Source organism: Vicugna pacos, chromosome 22 (genome assembly GCF_048564905.1).
Source record: "Vicugna pacos chromosome 22, VicPac4, whole genome shotgun sequence".
Classification (NCBI taxonomy): domain Eukaryota; kingdom Metazoa; phylum Chordata; class Mammalia; order Artiodactyla; family Camelidae; genus Vicugna; species Vicugna pacos.
The window spans coordinates 9,939,877-9,958,377 of NC_133008.1; the positions used below are offsets into that span (position 1 = coordinate 9,939,877).

The window sequence follows — 18,501 nt, forward strand, 5'->3', positions numbered from 1 at the left end:
GGCAAAGTAATAGAGGATTCTGTGGGCTCACATGTCATCAAACTCTTCCATGGTGACGTTGGGGACGAGCACAAACAGCCCATGCATGAATTCCAGTCCAGGGGAGGTTAGACGACCCCCAGCAGACCGTTAAGGGTGGCTTGGGGGCTTCTGTGGTTGTACAGCAACCTGATACATGCAAAGCCGAATCTCCGCCCCACTTCCCACCAATAGCTGCATCCCGGGGAAGGTGCCCCCCCCATCTTCTTGCTCACACCACGAGGTCTCCCCGGGGCCCAGAAAGTTAAGGAGGATCAAACTAGGAACGTGGTTCTGAATCCGACTTCCGAAGTTGATGTCTCTGGAAGCTAACAGTACGGGTCAGATGCCTCAGGCAGCCGCTGGTGAGAAATTATTTCCTCCCCTTTATCTATTTTTTATTACAAAGGGGGTTGTAAAGATTCTTCTCTTGCCATGGATTTGAAATGGGGAGCCCGTTGGTGAAAAGGCGAATTTGAAATGCACGTTTGCAGAGACGTATCATTTGGAAGAGGAAAGTGATTCTTAGGGCCTTGGGATCTCTGGAGCAGAACTTTCAAAGGCAGCAAAAGGTAACGGATACCGTAGTCACTCACCAGCTGATTGTCACAATCAACAGCTCAGGGGGAGGAGTATCAGTTGAATGAGCTGTCTGTCTCTGGGGACACAGAGAAGGTGGGAGACGGGCTTGTTCTGCCAGGACTGGCCCAAAGCAAGCCACAGTGACAGGTTCCAAGGAGCCCAGGCTTCCAGGCAAAAGGGCTTGATTCCTCACTCCTGATAATTACCTAAATAGTATAATATATATTATATTACTATATATTATATATAATTATAATAAGTGCCAACATATACTGAGTATTTACCATGTGTCTGCAACTGTGATAAATGCATTTTACATGTGCTTTTGTGCATTTAACTCTTGCAATAACCGTTGAAGGAGGTGCTGTTTTATTCCCATTTTACTGATGAAGCAGTAAGGGTACTGTGAGATTAGGGCACCCAACTTTACTTGGCTAACAGCCTTACCGGCACCTGTGAGGTAGGTATGCTGAATCTTAGGTCTCCTGTGGTTACAACCACGGAAACTCGATTCAGAGTGGCTTAGGGAAAATAAAGAGGAATGTATTGGTGCCCATCTCTAAACTATAGGCCAAGTTCTGCCTTCAGGCGTGGCTGTCTCCAGGGCATGGGTCCCCTCAGCTGCCTCGGGTTCACTGCTGAACCCACCTCCTGAACACAGGAAGGAGATGCTCTGATTGGATGGGTCTTGGTCACCCTTGAAACTTGAACTACGTGGACTGTGGGTGGATGAGAGAGTGCCCGAAAGGAAAAATCAAGGTGCCATTACCAGAAGGGAGAACAAGGCTGGGTGGGCCCAACTGAACATTGTCCATGATTGCATCCTCCCGGGGGAGGAAGTGGAGAGTCACAGACCGGAAATGATGGTCTCAGAGCCGTTTGATTATACCAGGAATGTGTTATGGTGCCTGGCACATAGCAGGTGCTCATTAAAAGTTGCTGCATTGAATTGAGTAACACTTTTCATGAATCCCAGGAGTCATGTGGCGACACTGACAAATTCTGTCCCGACAAATCTAATATAATAGGATGTTTTTTTCTCTTTTGGCATTAAAGCAGAAAACCAAACTTCCTCTCTCTCCAGGTTGAGAGTAACATAGGAGGCTGGGGTAGGTGGGATGAAAGGGGAGGGAAGAGAATCTAGCCTCACAATTTCTTCCAGGTATTTTCACGCCAGGAGTCGTGTCTCCAGCAAGGACTCCCGCGCACTCCCAGTGGAGAGCTGCCCGCTCCTTTCTAGGGGACAGCAGCAGCAGCAACAGCTCAAACAATTTCTCAAAAATGATTTCTTTACTTGCTCCAAGTCGCGCTCAGAACTTTGCCCAGATTAAATTCATCTTTGATCCAGATTTAATGAACGCACAAATACAAGCATATGCCATTGGGATTTGAGACATACTCAGGAAAATGTGTCAGCAAAGTGATTTGCTAAGACTAATGACTGGCTTTTGGCAAAAGAGTTGAAAGCCAATATGGGAACGAGCTTGAAGGATCAGGCTTTCCACACTGCATTCAGATATCAGCCCCTCTCCAAGGCCAGACCGAAGGTGTGGGTGGTGAGGGCTGGACAGAGATCTGCACAGGGCACAGGGCGCCGTGCAGATACACGGGAGGGGCTGAGAGTTACCTGGGGATTGAAGGAAACATCAGAGGGGGCTGGACAAACAAGGTGGATCTCAAGGAGGCTTAGGAATCCTGGCCAAATCTGGAGATCGTCATTCTAAGTGAAGTAAGCCAGAAAGAGAAAGAAAAAAACCATATGATATCACTCATATGTGGAATCTTAAAAAAAAAAAAAAAAAAGAAAGAAAGAAAGAAAGAAAGAAAAAAGAGGACACTAATGAACTCATCTACAAAACAGAAACAGACTTGCAGACACAGTAAACAGTCTTATGGTTACCAGGGAAAAGGGGGTGGGAAGGGATAAATCTGGGAGTTTGAGGTTTGCAAGTATTAACCACTATATATAAAAATAGATTAAAAAAATCAAATTTCTTCTGTAGAGCACAGGGAACTATATTCAATATCTTGTAATAACCTTTAATGAAAAAGAATATGAAAACAAATATATGTATGTATATGCATGACTGGGACATTACGCTGTACACCAGAAACGGACACATTGTAACTGACTGTACTTCAATTAAAAAAAAAAGAAAAAGAAAGTGCTAGACAGATGGTCTCAGGACAGTAGCTGCCTGGGGGTCAGGGGTAAGAGGGATACTTTCTCATCTCCCCATACACCCTTTTGCATCTTAAATTTTGGATGCTGTTCATGCATACGACTTCATAAATGCACATTACACATACATAAAATATGCCATTTGCATATAGCTGCGTGTGATAATGGATTGCATTTGGAGACACACATTTGTGAAAATCTAAGAAATAAGCTGGAAGGCTGATTTTTGCTTCTGGGAATGAAGGGAGAGATTGAAATGGGTGGCGGCTAGTTAAGGGGAATTTAGGTCTATCTGTAAGGATTTTTTTTTCTTGTAAGAAGAAGACTGGAAGCAAACACAAAAGCTCATGGGGTCTGGGATGTTTTTCCTGTGATTCTGTCTAGTTTTATCATGTTTTTAAATACTTGTTCCAAAACAGAGCAGGGACTACCTGAGCACAGAGAGGAGGAAGTGTGACATTCAGGTTCTGATGGTGGGAGAGGAGGGGTTGGGGAACTGTGTGACCCAGGCTGGTCATGGGGTGGGCGGTGGGAGGCGATTCTCGTAGCTTCAGTGCCCAAAGACTCCCACCCCATCAAGCCTTATCCTTCTGGGTTTGAGTAGACAGACTCTCTTAGGAAGGAGCCTGACCCTTAGCACAGGGAGGTGGTCCTTCTGGGGAGGAAGGATTGGCGGGAAGAGAGATCGGAGGCTGAGAGGAGAAATGGATGGCAGGGCGGGTTGGGCCTGAGATGCGGAGCTAAGAGCTGTGGCAGCTGCAGGAGTGGAAATGAGGGGTCCCCTCTGAATTTTCCAAAGGCCTCCATTCACTCAGTGGCCTTGAAGGGAGGGAGGAAAGGAGGCGGGTTAGCAGGGATCTGAGAGATCAGTGGGGATGCAATCACTGTGAGCAAAAAAGCCAGCAAATACCTTTCGAGTGAGAAGTACTCCCATCACTCAGATGGGGGAGGCAGCATCGACAGGCCCTGGGCCTCTGCACCCAAACCAGATCCAAAGCCGGTGAGAGGAGACTATGGTGGATGGGAGTCGTAGATCCTGCCCACTCCAGATTTTCCTTTGCAATTCCTTCTCAGCAAGGAGTCTTTGTCTCCGGCCCGGGGATGGCATTCCAGGCTGGAGTCAGTGGAACACTTCACACCCACTGGGCCAAGTCCATTTATTTTGATTATTCTCATACTCTTGTCAAAAATGGTGCCAAGGTGTATAAACAGACCAATTTCTGGGATTGTTTCAATCTAATCACATTAAATTATTTGCTCTCTTGGCCTTGAGGGGGTTCCAAGGGAAAGCGATTGAAGTCAGGTCCAAAAATAGCTACCTTTGATTTCCAATCCTGGTGCTAATGGGGGTGAACTTTTTGAGCTGCTGGTGTTGACGTCAGGGATCCAGGGATGTTCTGAGTCCGGGCCTGGGAGCGAGGGGTGGGGAAGGTGAGGTGGGCACTGCCTCTGCTTCTTTTTCTCCTAAAGCCCCAAGATGAGAAGAGACATTTTAAAAAAGGCTTTTAGCAGTGATGGCCTCAAGTACCACTGCCCTCCCCCCCGCAAAGAAAGCATAAATCAACGTCAGGACTCTGTATTGACTGGGAAGGAGGGGACTATGACCAAGTCTAAAAGGGGAGAGCGAGCCCGGACAGGAGTAATAAGGCCTCAGATTCGACGTGCTTTGACCACAGACCCCAAAAGCAAATAAACCTCAGTAGATGGGATGAATGGGAAAAATCACAGCATGGCGGCAAGCCAGGACTTCGGAGTAAAGCAGATGTGGGTTTGAATCCTGGCAGCTTCCTATCTATGTGACCTCCAGTACGTTTTGGAACCTCCCCAAGGCTTAGTTCTCTTCCCTGGAAAACGCAGGTCACAGGGGATCACGCAGCGTTGTGGTCCTTTAAGGGTGTCGGCAGAGGGTCTAGGTACCGCTTGCAGAAGGCAGGCGTTTACGTGAATGCGCTCCATCCCTGGCCGTTAGCACACGGCTGCCTTGTACCACTTTGGGTCCTGGGGCGTTTTTTTGGTGTTCTGCACATTGTAGCTGCCCATTAAATGTTTACAGATCGATTAGAGGGCAATTCGCAATTCATCCTGCGCTTATATAGTTTGGGTCTTTGGGGGAGTCTCAGTCAGGGCAAGACAGTCCTTCCAACGTTGGTTCTAAGTGGGATTTGTGAGGGCTGCACTGAGTTAAGTGCCTTGGAGCAGATACTGTATTAGTCAGGGGGGTCTGATGGAAACTTCGCTGTGCTTGTGCGCGTAGCCTGAGCTTCCTGCTGTGGTCGGCAGTGCTCAGCCTATCTTGGCATCATTCCTTAGCTCTGGGAGAAGAAAGAGCCTTCGTCATATTCCTGCCTGGTAGCCCCCAGGTTCCAGAGAGGCTGGAAAGGAAGGCGATGGCACCCAGAACTCTGGGACTCCAAACCAAACATCCGATCAGTCCTGATCTCTCTCTTGACTTATCCAGCTGTCTCCTGGGCATCCCAGCTGGCGAGCCCACCATCACCTCTCTCCAGCATCCCACATCTTAATAATTGATACCACCATCCATCTGGCCACCTGGAACAGAGTCATACATGGAACTGACACATGCTTATGGGGTGCCTCCTTCTAGGTGATGGGGAGTCAGCAGAGAACGAAGGCAGAACAAGAACTTACCCTCATGGGACTCATATTCTAGGAGAAATATGACTTCTTCTATTATTGTCTCCTCAGTATGCTTCATAGCAGCTCTCATCTGTCCATTTCTAATGCTGTTGTCAGAGTTCTGCTTTCATTTTCCAGATTATCGTCAATACTTTCTAGCTGGTTTCTGGGCTCTTCTTGAATTCCCCTTTCCGATCTATCCTCCACACTACACTAAAATGATCTTCCTAGTATTCAAATCTGATCATGTCGCTGCCCAGTTTAAATCAACCCATGGCTGCCTATTTACCAATGGAATCAAGTCTAAATTAGTACATCTAAACAATGACTAGAGAGGTTTCAAACAGGTGACCTACAGCCCTGCGCCTTCCAACAGATAGGTTTTGTTTGATGTGCACGGTGTTGGCCTACGAGGTACGTAAGACAGGAATAAATGACTGCTATTTACACGCTGGGCGATGTCTACCCTGAAGCTCAAGTTTCCAGCTTCTCTTGATAAATTCTAAGATCTGGCAGTGCTGGGCCAGCATCCCTGCATGGTGCCAACTCTTTGGAGCTGATTAGCCTCATCCACTGACACTGAGTTGGATGTAGATGCTTTTTATCCCCCAATACCTGGTCCCCTTTATTCATTTGTTCTGGATCCTTGAGGCACTGGAGTCTGGGACCCGAACCTAACCTAATTTCAGCATACGTTTTCAGCACGATCTCACTCAGTTCTTGGTCTGTGTCCTGGTCTTTGTGAACCACTGTGGTCCCTCAAAGATGTCAGGATCCTAATTCCCCAAATCTGGGAACATGTTATCTTCCACGGCTAAAGAGACTTTGTTGGTGTGATTAAGAGGCTCCCGAGATGAGGAAACGATCCTGGGTTATAGGGCTGGCCTCAGGGTTATCACAGGGTCTTTATAAAGGAACAAGGGAGGCAGGAGTGACTGAGTCAGAATAAGAGATGTGGTGACAGAGATCAGAGTGATATGAGATCACACGCCAAGGAATGCGGGCAACCTCTGGAAGCTAGAAAAAGCAAGGAGATATTGTCCTCTAGGACCCCGAGTAATGCAGTCCTGCTCACCCATTTTGGACTTCTAACCTCCAGAACTGTAAGATTTGTATGGTTTTAAGACACTAAGTTTGTGATAATTTGTTCCAGCATCATAAAAACCAATATAGATTTCAGTACAGCAGGTAGGGCGCTTTGACAGATACATGAAGATATAGAAGTGGCTTTGGGGTTGGGCAGTGGCAGAGGTTGGAAGAATTTTTAGAGCATGGTAGGAAAAGCTTCAATAGCCCTGAAAAGACTGTGAGTAGAACTATGGACATTAATAAAGACTCAGAAGGAAGTGAGGAGTACGGCAGAGAAAAACTACATTGATTGAGACAATTGGTAGGAATGTGGATGTTAATGGCACTTCTGGTGAAGGCTCAGGAAGGAATGAGACACATGTTATTGGAAACTGGAGCGAAGGGGATCCTTGTCATGTAGTGGCAGAAGGCTCAGCTCAGTTGCATTCTACATTTCTGTGCAACGCAGGAGCTGTAAGTGATGAGCATGGATATTTAGCCAAGGAGACTTCCTTGCAAGGTGTTGAAGGTGTGTCTTGGTTTCTTCTTTCTGCTGGCAGTGAAATATGAGAAGACACAGACAGACTGAGGGAAGAACTGCTAAGCAAAAGAGGAACAAGGGCTTGATAATTTGGGAAATTCTTGGCTTATCCAGATGCTAAAAGATGCTGTCAAAAGATGCTAAAATTAGATTCGCTCTCAGGAAAATGGGCTCTGAAGAGAAAGTGAAGGATGTGTCCAGCCTTTTGTTAGTGCCTCAGACATATCAGAAAAGCAGAGTAGACAGTCCCACAGAGGGGTCCTCAAAAAGATGAAGTGTGTGACTTATGGATCCCCTTAACCATCACAGCAGAAGCCATGAATAAAGATAGAATTATCCACGAGGGATCTTTGGAGGGGTCTCTTGTCCAATGGAGTGACATTGGACACTCATGACATACACAGGAGACTCACAAGTTTCTTGAGAATTTTATATCAGTGGAAACACTACTAGCTTGAATTGGCAGTCCAAAAATAAAATTAAAGAAGGCTGTCAGACTCCCCAGATTTTACAGGCAGGGAAGAGTCTAATAGCACTACTCAGCGGTACATACTTGCTGCCCTTTAAGAAAAGAGAAGAATCATTCCGAGAGCAGACTAGAAGCTCAGAGGGCAGAGCCATGAACCACGTGGGATTACTTCCAGACATTGAAACCTAACGGATTTCTAGTTGGATTTAAGAATTTCTTGAGACCAGTGACTCCTTTAGCTCTTCCATTTTCTCCCATTTTGAACAGTAATGTCAATAACTAGTATATGATACCTGTCTCACTATTGCATTTTGGAAACAGACAGGTCCAAGATGGAGAAGAATTTTGTCCCAGGATAGATCATGATCTTATGAATGATTGATATAGATGGTAACATTTGAGACTTTTGGAATACAATTTTAGATGAGAGTTTGAACTTTGAATTGATTCTATAATGAGTTGAGCCATTTGGGGGCGTTGGGATGGGCTGAATGAATGCATATGGGTTGGAGGTGAATCTTTGGTGGCCAGTACAGTGACAAAGTTTCAGGTACTACTAACGGTACTGTAGATTGTTGCATAAGTTCATCATTGAAGACAATGCTAAATTTAAGTTAGAGGTTGTGAAAATAATGATATGATTTTTTTTTCTCCAATTGACTTCATTTTAAGAATCTCTGACTAGGAGGAGGGGTCTTTGGGAAGCATCAGATTTTTTCCTCATGTCACAAAATAGTTGCTGCAACTCCAGCCATCACATTTTTATACATCAGCCTCCTAAGCTGAAGAGAAGGAAAGAAGGAAGGAGGGAAATAGGTTGTAAAGAACTTTTTTTTGTGAGTTGCTTTTTACTTGTTGTCAGAGATGAAATTGTTCTGGAAAGTATCCAGCAGACTTTCCATTTTTGTCTCATTGGTCACATGGTTACCCTGGTATGTGACTACTTGTAAACAGGAGTTAAGTTACCATGATTGGCTTAGACCAGGGGTCCACAAACCTTTTCTCTAAAGGGCCAGATAGTAAATATTTTAGGCTTTGTGAGCGTCTGCGTTGCAACTACTCACTGTTGTAGTAGCAAGAAGGCAGCCATAGATAATACACGTGGCTAGGGCTGTCGGACCCAGCAAACAAGTACATGATGCTCAATAAAATGTATGTTTCATGTAAACAACAAGTGCTTTTTTTTTTAATGTAAGTATGTCCCATGCAATATTGGGAATTTATATTAAAAAAAGTATTGCTCATCTAAAGTTCAAATGAAACTGAACATCCTGTATCTTAACTGACAACCACACAGGTGGCTCTCAGTGATCAGCTCATGTTGATTTGCTAGAAGGTTTCCTGTTTTTAGCAGAGTCCAGAGTTTAGGGAACCCTTTCATTCCTGGGAAAACCAATCCTATCAACAAATCTTTGGAGATTTTTTTCTTAAAAACACCTTTATTGTGGTATGATTCCTGCACAGTAAGCTACACCTATTTCAGATGTACAATTTGATGAATTTTGATAGATGTAGACACCACTGCATTGCATTTTGGGAGCAAATCACTTGATGGAAAAGAATTGCAATTTGAATTTCATGTAAACTTCATGTCTATTGTTTACTTCACAGTTCTTCCTCTTTCGAATTTTTTTTCAGCCATTTCAAAATCTAAAAAGCATTTTTAGCCCACAGGCTGTACAAAAACAGGCAGCAGGCTGAATTTGCAGTAATTTGCTGACCCTGGGCTTAGATCATTCATGATTCATCCCCTGGGAACGGACATACGGCTCCTCAAACAAAATGAGGTTTCTGTTAACAAGGAGGACAGAGAACAGCCGTTAGGAGGTAACTAAGGGTGTCTGCCAAGTTTGGACATCTCCTTTTCTGAAGACCTGTGTCTTTAATTCTCTGAGACTGCCACTGGCGAAGAATTACTCAGCCTTCCTCTCTGCTGCCTTCCAAGCTTGTGTGTTTCTCTTAGAGGCTTTTCAGACAAGCTAAGGGTCTCCTAGACCAGAAGAAAAAAAAAAAATCTGCCCCTCTTCTGGGTAAACTGAGACCTGGAGCAAATCTGTTCCTCCTTCTGAGCTGTCGCTCTCTGAGCTCCCACAACTCAACCTGACTGAGAGACACAAGGAGACGTCTCTGATCTTTAAAGGTGTTGAGTTTGCATGACTCAGTGTGTACACATTTACAGAGATGATGTCATTGAATCGCAGGAGAATCCTGTAGCAGCATAGCAGTCTCCATTTTCTGGAGGAGGACACTGAAACTCAAGCAGAATTCCCCTTAGGTCCCTGCCTCCTGTCTGCCCCGCTTCGTTTCTCAACTCTGCTTTGGGGGACCAAGAGGGAAGGAAGTCATTCACCCCAAAATAGTGTAGATCCTACTGTCCTCACTTGTAAACTCCAAAACGAACAGAACTCCAGATGGTGCCTGTTTATCTGTGGTTCTAACCCAATTAGGACAAATTATCATTTCTTTGGTTTGGTGTGTCTCCTGGGCATCCTTAAGTAGTCAACAAAAACCACACGGAATTGTATTGTTTCAGCTTTTCCATCAGCAACTTTTATGATCAGACTTAGAAATGGGTTGTTAAAAAAAAAAAAAACTGGCTTCAGACCCCAACTTGGCAATAGCGGACAATTTAGTTCTTTCCTGTCCAAAATTTAGAAGAATTCCCCCCTGGGCAGTCTAAAGAGGGAAAAAGAATGGGTGAGATGGAAGTCTCTTGGCCTTTGGAAGGTCTTTCTCTTCTAAACAAGTGTGCGGTCATTCCACTGGTGCTGAGAGGAGACAAATACATGAACAGAAGGAAGAAAATGAAACCATTCTCACCAACTTATCTTTCTGGCTTTTTGAGTTTTAAGATGAATGATCCCGCATCTACAGAGTCAAAATCCTGAGAAGAAAGTTCTCGTGCATCAAGTGAATAAAGAGAAGGTGGGTTATCGAACCCAGTGGTCACGTTGAACAAAGTGGAGCATTTATTGTCCTTTTTGGAGCAGCTGATCCCTGCTAACTGCAGATGGACTTTGAGCCAATGCCATCACACTGAGACCTTGTGGCTTGTCCCCTGCTTGCCCACAGCGGGCTGCCTAAATCTCTCCTGCTCCTTCATTTCCAAAGATATTGTTGACTTATTTTTCTCCTCATTGGGTCATGATGAGGGGAGCAGTCCGGATAACCACGAGGGTCAACATCCACGCCTCCTAGGGTTTCTGAGCATTCAGAGGTTACAGGATTGTTTCCTGCTGACCCATCACTCCTTCCCAGAATGCACTTTGAGAGAAACAAAAGAAGGGTCCTGCGAGGTGTCAAGTTGAGACTTGTTCTTTGCCCAAAGAGAACCTTTTCCACCGACAATTACCACATCATCATAAACACTCAGGAGAGACATGATGTAAAAATGAAATTACTGAAAACATTTTTGGACTAATACTTGGCTTTCTATAAACTCACAGACAATCCTATAAGGCACTCAAGCAGATTATGGGTTTGAGCAAAGCTGGAAAATTGCTGCTATTATATTGTTATTATTAACACCTTGTAATTAGCCCTAAGGAATCCCAAAGTTCTCTTTCTTGATTTGGCTTTAATGAAGGAAAATTGCTACCTTTGCAAGTTGGATGGCGCCCGTTCTGATTAACCTTAAGTATATAGGACTATTATTTTGAAAATGTTTGCTGTCATGTGAATATTAGCATCACATACTACTGGGAAGGGGCCGGGGGCGGGGAAGGGGGAGAGGAAACTGTCTTCTCTTCTCCTTTTTTGCCCCCCTCCCCCACCCAAGGAAGGTGAATCATGGGCTGGCTTTCAGCTGTGGTCTTTGCTTGGAAGATCAAGAATGAAAGCCTGTGAAGGCCATGACCGCAATCCCTTGGTCTTTGCCAAGCTCCATTGGCAAGCCTGTTGGCTGCCAGCTTCTCAACCTGCTGATTGCAGAGGCTGGTGGGTAATTGTCCAGGGTGGTTTTACCATTACCTTTCGAGTGACCCCATGGGGATGAGGTCATCCGGGAGTTAGCACCTAGTGCAATAAAGCAGGTTTTATTTGCACGTCCCAGAACTCTCCAGAGGCCCCTTCCGCAGCCTTCACAGGCACCGTGTCTCCCATGAAACGCCGCCAACATTAATAAAAGATCTTTCTGTATATCCCTCAACTCCCCTCCCACAGGGGAGTACTTTATTTTCATTACCTTCTCTGGGAAAACCATACATTAAAGAGAACTCGTTTGATCTTATCTATAATTAATTTGTATTTTGATAATATAGAGGAGGAATTTTTACATGTGACGACTTACCTGTTCATTATTTTTCTCTTTTGAACTCCTGTGACCGCTTTATAACTCAAGCTGGAAGCCTGGCTGATTCTGACATTCTTCCCCGCCCACCTTTCAGGAAGGGGAAGGTGTTGCCTCTCACACGGAGACAAATTGCTTTAAATAATGACTTTGTGCGAAATTAGTCATACATAATTGAAAAATTCTATAGATGAATACCAAAGGAACTTGAGATGATCAGTTTACATAGCTCACAGCTTGTCTTCCTGCTGGAAGCTGCTCTAACTACCCCAAGAGCTTGGCAATTGGTGAGGCTTTTTTTTTTTTAATCTTTTTTTTTCTTTTCCATTATGGTTTATTACAAGATATTGAATACAGATCCCTGTGTTAGACAGTAGGACCTCGTTGTTTATTTTATATACAGTCATATACGTCTGTTAATCCCCAACTCCTAATTTATCCCTCCCCCTCCTTTTCCCCTTTGTAACCACAGATTTGTTTTTCTATGTCTGTGAGTCTGTTTCTGTTCTATAAATAGGTTCATTTGTCTCATTTTTTTAGATTCCACATAAAAGTGATATCATATAATATTTGTCTTTCTCTGTCTGACTTCACTCAGTATGACAATGTCTAGGTCCATCCATGTTGCTGCAAATGGCATTATTTCATTCTTTTTTATGGCTGAGTAATATTCTATACACATACATACCGCCACTTTTTTATTGTCATCTGTCAATGGACATTTAAGTCGCTTCCATGTCTTACAATTGTAAATAGTGTTGCAATCAAAATTGGGGTGCATGTATCTTTTCGAATTAGAGTTTTCTCTGATGGTAAGTTGTTTTTTTTTTTTTTTTTAACCCCTGCCCCAATTTCCCCATGCAAAGGTGAAAAAGCTTATTTACAGGCAGGGGTGGTGCAATGCTATTCATCCAGAAGCATCTCAACAGCAATAGTAGTGATAGCAATAGTAGTTGCAGTTAAGGGGCTGACATCCCCCCAGTGTGAGAAGAAGGAATAATGTCTTGGAGCTAGACATTTTTTTATGCCCATCCCTCTTGAAGCTCACTAATAAACAATGACAATCATCTCGCTTATGTCTAGGAGCCAAAGTCTAGCCGCCTCCTCACCCGCCTGACATCTCGTCTACCTCCCCAGGAGGGCTTCTTGATGTGAAACACACTGTGATAACTGTCACCTCTTTGTGAAACAGAAATGGCTCCCCTGTGTTCAAAACACCAGCCTGAGACTGCCGTCCAGCACCATGCGGACAGACCTGGAGCTGAATCCCACCTTTGCCTCTGACTAGGTGGGTCACTCTGGGCAAATCATTTAAACCGCCAGCTCACAGGTTTTGTAAACCTGAAAGGGGATGTGAAAAGGATTAAATGTTGACTAATGCAAGCTGGTGCCTGGCACATAGTAGGTGCATCACACACGTCCTTTCCTTCCCGTTCCAGAGAGCCAGAGTTAGGGCAAAGCTTTGTTCTTGCCACACCCTCCTGCAGGTCTGCAGAGAAGCATTTAATCTCCTCGTCTCAGTTTCTCTCCTGTGTAATGGGATAATAAGACATGACAGCTGCCCGTCTCTCGGGGAAACAGGAGGATTAATGAGTTAATGTTTACAAAGGGCTTTGAGAGCTCCCTCTGAAAGTCTCTTCAGATGTACCTTATTGGCATATTAAGACTTCTATCATCTGTGGGAAAAACATCCAAATAGGAAAATGTAATCGTAACTCAAAGGAGCTAATGAGGATGTTATGAGTGTAAATTCACCACCTCAATTGCTTGTTTATGGAGTTGTTTCAGAGGAGCAGGCGCACACCTGTCCCATCCTGTGTGTGCGGCCGTGGGTTGGACCTCGTTCAGACGCCCTGGTGTGCTCCGGGGGAACGGGGGGAGAGCTGTGTCTGGAGCTTGGGAGAAAAAGAAAACAGAGGTGGCCCACCAAGGGGGCACTCGCTGAGGGAAGGGATTACACCCTCTGCGTCTTCTGAGTGTCGTCTCAGGTAGACTAGCTTAATCTTTCATCATTAAATGATGAGAAAAGTTACGCATTGAGTGCCTTGGTCAGGGACTCGCCTCTTCCAGACTGGCATTTGGAGGGAGAAACCATTGCTCAGTGTGAAATCAGACAGCTACTCGGAAGTGGCAGAAGTTTGGCCTGAGTGAACTTCAACACCCCCTTGCCCAGTATTTCTCAACTTTTTATATTCATTGTTGTCCCCCTAAGGAGACTTTTAAATTGAGGGGGTATTTAGGTTACTTATTTATTTATTTATTTATTTGTTCATTCATTCATTCATTCATTCATTCATTCATTTATTTACTGGAGGTACTGGGGATTGAACCCAGAACCTCGTGCACGCTAAGCACGCGCTCTACCACTGAAGTATACCCTTTCCCCCTAGATTTTTTTTTTCTAATTTCCAATCCTACCTGCCTCCTCATGAAATTTCATCACTGTACGTACTGTATGTCTGTCTTACGGACCGTATGTATATTTGTGCTTTTTCCATTTAAAAGAGTCAGATTTTTTTTTTCACTCTCTCGACTCCAGGAACCACAATTCACATCCTTAGGGGTAATACCAACCCTGTTGAGAAGGCGTGTTTTTGCATGAAATGGGACGAGCAGCGTTTCCTTTGTTCACAAGAGCCAGAGTCCTCCCTTTGCCTCGACTCTGTTCTCATGGCCTCCTCCCCAGATGGGCGTTGCTTGTTACGGGGACGGCTTGGGAAGAACCTAGCAATTCAAAGTCAAGGACCAGTTAAGTAAATTACGGTGTCTTCTCAACACGGAATACTTTATGGCCGGAGCACGCCGTATTTACACGCATGTTGGTTTACGTGGAGAGCCGTGCAGAGGACAGTTGGTGAGGGACACAGCAAACTCCCTAGTGGTCAATGTGCAGATACATTTAGAAAAAGCCTGGAGTTGAATCTGCCAATGTTCTTGCTGTGTTGGGGAGCTTGAAGAGTTTCTTCCTTCTTCTCTCCATTGCATCTTTCCTTCCTTCCCTTCTTCCTCCCTCCCTCCCTCCCTCTCTCTCTCTGTGACTTTAACCTGTGCTTTCTAGTTTTTCTATAAGGAACGTACACGATTGCGTAGCCAAAATGAGGGAATTAAAAAATTCACAAAGAACGCTCACACCATAGATTTCTAAGAGACAAGCACTTTTATGGTGGTGTGAGGGCCCTGCATGGTGGTCCAGGACCCCTATCTGATGAGCAGCCTCCTGGGTCCTCAGCGAGGACGCCTCTCTGCCCATCGTCTCTGTTGGTAAATCCTTTGGATCCCCTTGGGGCAGGAGCTCAGGCATCCCCAGCTCCAGGCCTGGGCCCCGAATGCGATCTCAGACCTCCTGCTGTGGAGATGCCCTGAAAAGTCTGCCTGTGAGTGGAGGAAAGTATCAGAGAGTTAGGGTCCTCCCGCGGGACCTTCTTCCGTCTCTGCTTAGACCCAGTGAGGCCACTGGAAGGCTGAGAACCGGGCTCAGCTCAGCCCCCCCGAAACTGCACTTAGTGAAGGACTTTTTTTTTTTTTAATCGTCTCTTCTTTGCCCTCAGTCCAGACATAACACCATTTGATGTCAAGTTGCTACTGACCGTCTGATTCTTTGTGATATCTATTTAGCATTAGGGCAGCACTGGGCATGTAGCAAAAATAAATGTTTTCTAATGAAGAAGTGAAGATATTAGGCTTTGGGTTGATCCATATCTTTGCAGAAGTTTCAAGAAGGCCCAGCCCCAGGGCCTGCCGCAGAGTGAGCTCTGAATAGAAACAAATTTCTTGAAGAATTTCACAAGTGGAAAACGCGTCATTTAAATATTATCCTTCCTATGATCAGAGGTTGAGAAATGTGGAACCCACTACATTCCCCTTCTTGACTTTGATTTCTCCCCACTTTAGGGATTTCCTGCTTGTGATAGATTCCATCCGGAACCAAATCCCCCAGACTGGTTCCTGCTCTAACGTGTCCTCACCTCCCACGTGGCTTTTCCAGGGGACCCCTCCCGACCCTCTCCACTGGATCGGGCCCCCTATTAGCAATTCTTAGAACTCTCTGTACTCCCACCCCCAGCACTTATCACAGTTGTAATTATATAGTTAAATGTGCAATTATCTAATGATATTAATAAGCAGCATTTAATGAGTACTTGTTACGCACCCAGCGCTGTGCTAAATGCTTTAATCCCGAGTCCATCATCATTTAATCCTCATGACAATACGATGAAGCTCTAGGATTATTGTCATTTTGCAGAAGAGGAAACTGAGTCTCAGAGGGGTTACCCAATTAGGCCAAAGTTGCACCACCGGTTAATAGCAGAGTCGGGGTTGATACCCAAACCACCTGCCCACCCAGAGCCTATGCAGGAAGCTCCTTTAGCAGAACCTTCCAAGACATGTCCCCTGGGGGCCAAGCCAGATGTTAAGAGTTTAGGAGTTTGTATGTGAAAATACAGATGTCTGGTTTCTCTTGAAAAATTGACAGATGCAGCCATGCTGGGCTCATCCCTTCACGACGACAATCAGCTAAAACTGAGTGGCTGCTTCCCCATCAAGGGCCGGTTACGTAAATCATGGTGCATTCTCAACACGGAGCACCTTATGGCCGCAGTGCAGTCAGTGGGGTGAGCAGGTGAAGCCGCTGCAGCTGAGGGGCGGGGCCCCAGTTTCACCAGCAGACCCATGGCTCACCGCTCGCTACTCACGACCAAGTAGGAATACAGGCCCCAACTTATCCCATCTTCTGATTTGTCGAGAGAATCAAGAAATCTGCAAACATATGGGAAATCTCCAGGTTTGCAAATATGGGAAACTCTTTTACATTTCAAAGAGCAATGAAAGCTAAAAAAATGTTTCTTCTTCCCACCTGGCCCTTAGGCAGCTGCTGTGTGTACTGGGTGGTGGGGTCGGGGAGCTGTGGATGGATTTGTAAGGACAGGGGGGCCTGGTCCAGACCTGAGAGTGGACGAGATCCCTCAGAGATCTCTCTGGGGATAAGTGAGGCATGAAGGGGGATGGGCACGGGGGGGATTTGGGTGCTAGAATCACCAGGACTTGGTATCTTGATGAGAATGGGGAAGCTTCTCACCGACTCAGGGTCTACAGGGTGGACAAGGTCAGCCTCAGGCGGTGGTAAGAGAGTACGTAGGTGCTTCCAGAGGCCTCCTCTGGCTCCGCGTTTCTGTTTGAGCCCCAATCACAGGACAAGCACTGGACAAGAATCTGGGGGTTGAAGGTCCCAAACACTGGGACCCTGCACTCCAGCAGCTCTCAACACAAGGTCACTTACCAGTTTATCATTTATCAGCTACAGACAGAGAAAACTCCCCTCAGAGTACTTAAAACAGATAGAGGTTTACTTGCCTCACACAAGGGGAGTTTGGAGGCAGGCGGACGGTCCAGAAGGGTTGGACAGCTCTGCGACTTTCAGAGACTCAGACCTTTGCTCTCTGCTTTCTTTGTCATCCTCCCCACATGGCTTCCATCTCATGGCCCAAAATGGCTTCCAGAGTGACTGCCATCACATCTGCATTCCACCTGGTAGGAAAGAGAAACATAAATAAATAAAATAAAGGGAAGAACCCTTCTCTTTTTAGCCATAGCTTAGTGACATGGTCACACTCAGCCATCAGGGCAGCTGAGAACTCTCTTGATTCCAGGTGCCCAGCGACATTCAGAGCTTCTGGTATCAAAGGAGAAGGGAAGAACAAATACTGCAGGGCTACTAGCAGCCTTAGCCTCAGATGGGGCCGAATATAGTCTGGCTGGGAGTATTTGGGGGACTGAGTGTCCTTCGTTGCCCCAGTCCTCTTAAGCTGAATTACAGAATGAGCAGACCAAGTCCGGGTCTGAGTTCCAGGAAATTTAGCAAGCAAAGCCTTAATCACAATGACCCACAGAGAGCAGGAGGGGAGTGCGTGATGATGCTCAGGCAGCTCTGGCCCCAGAAGCCGCGTCAGCAGTGGGCCAGTGGGAATTAGTGCATTTGGGAAGCCCTAAAAAAACACACTCACATACACACACACACACACACACACGCATATATACACACAAGCGCACTTATGCAAACAGATTTGCACGTACTCACACCCCTTTCCTCTGCCGTCCCAGCAAGTCAGTGGCTGGAAGGATGGAGTCAGAGGGACTGGCTTTCAGCTTTAGTGCCACCGCTGGCCACATGACTTAAACTTAAGTCACGGCACCATCTCAGAGGCTCATAAAATGAAGCAAGGAGGTCCCTGACGGCCAGCCTGTCATGTGGATGACACGAGAAAACATATAAGAAGCAGAAATGCTGGCTTCCTTTTTTTCTTTCACATCAGCTTCACCAAAGCATAGTAGCCTGTGGGATTTTTCAGGGAAGAGAAAGCTTTGGTTGTGGCCGAGGTATGAGAATTGATCAACGATGTGCCTGGGAGTCTGAAGGACATGGGGCCGGTTAGTCTCATCGCATTAACATGTACCTGACAACTTCGGAGATACGGCTTGTTCGCTTCGACTGGTATTTATTGTCCTGGGCTGGGCTGTGTCTGAGAAACACTCAGCAGAGGCACCAATAAATGGCCGGCTCCACTTGGAATTTGGAAACCGATCACGCAGTTATCATTATTTCTGCAAGGAAGGGCTTGCATGTCATTTGTTACTAAAGGGGGGACCCCTAAAACCTTACTTAGAAAAGCAAAGCCGTCAGCCACCTTCTGCTCTCCAGCGGCCTTGGCCTGAGGCTG

At 45.6% G+C, this 18,501-nt stretch overlaps 1 long non-coding RNA gene across 1 annotated transcript; it reads right to left on the reverse strand.

Annotated features, from left to right (window-relative positions):
* Positions 1-14,953: 14,953 nt before the first annotated feature.
* LOC140688332 (uncharacterized) lies at positions 14,954-17,974 on the reverse strand. The gene is made up of 3 exons (XR_012062968.1): positions 17,858-17,974; positions 17,134-17,311; positions 14,954-15,153 (listed from the first exon to the last, which is right to left on the reverse strand). It is a non-coding gene; the product is annotated as an uncharacterized lncRNA (long non-coding RNA).
* Between the last annotated feature and the right edge of the window lie 527 nt (positions 17,975-18,501).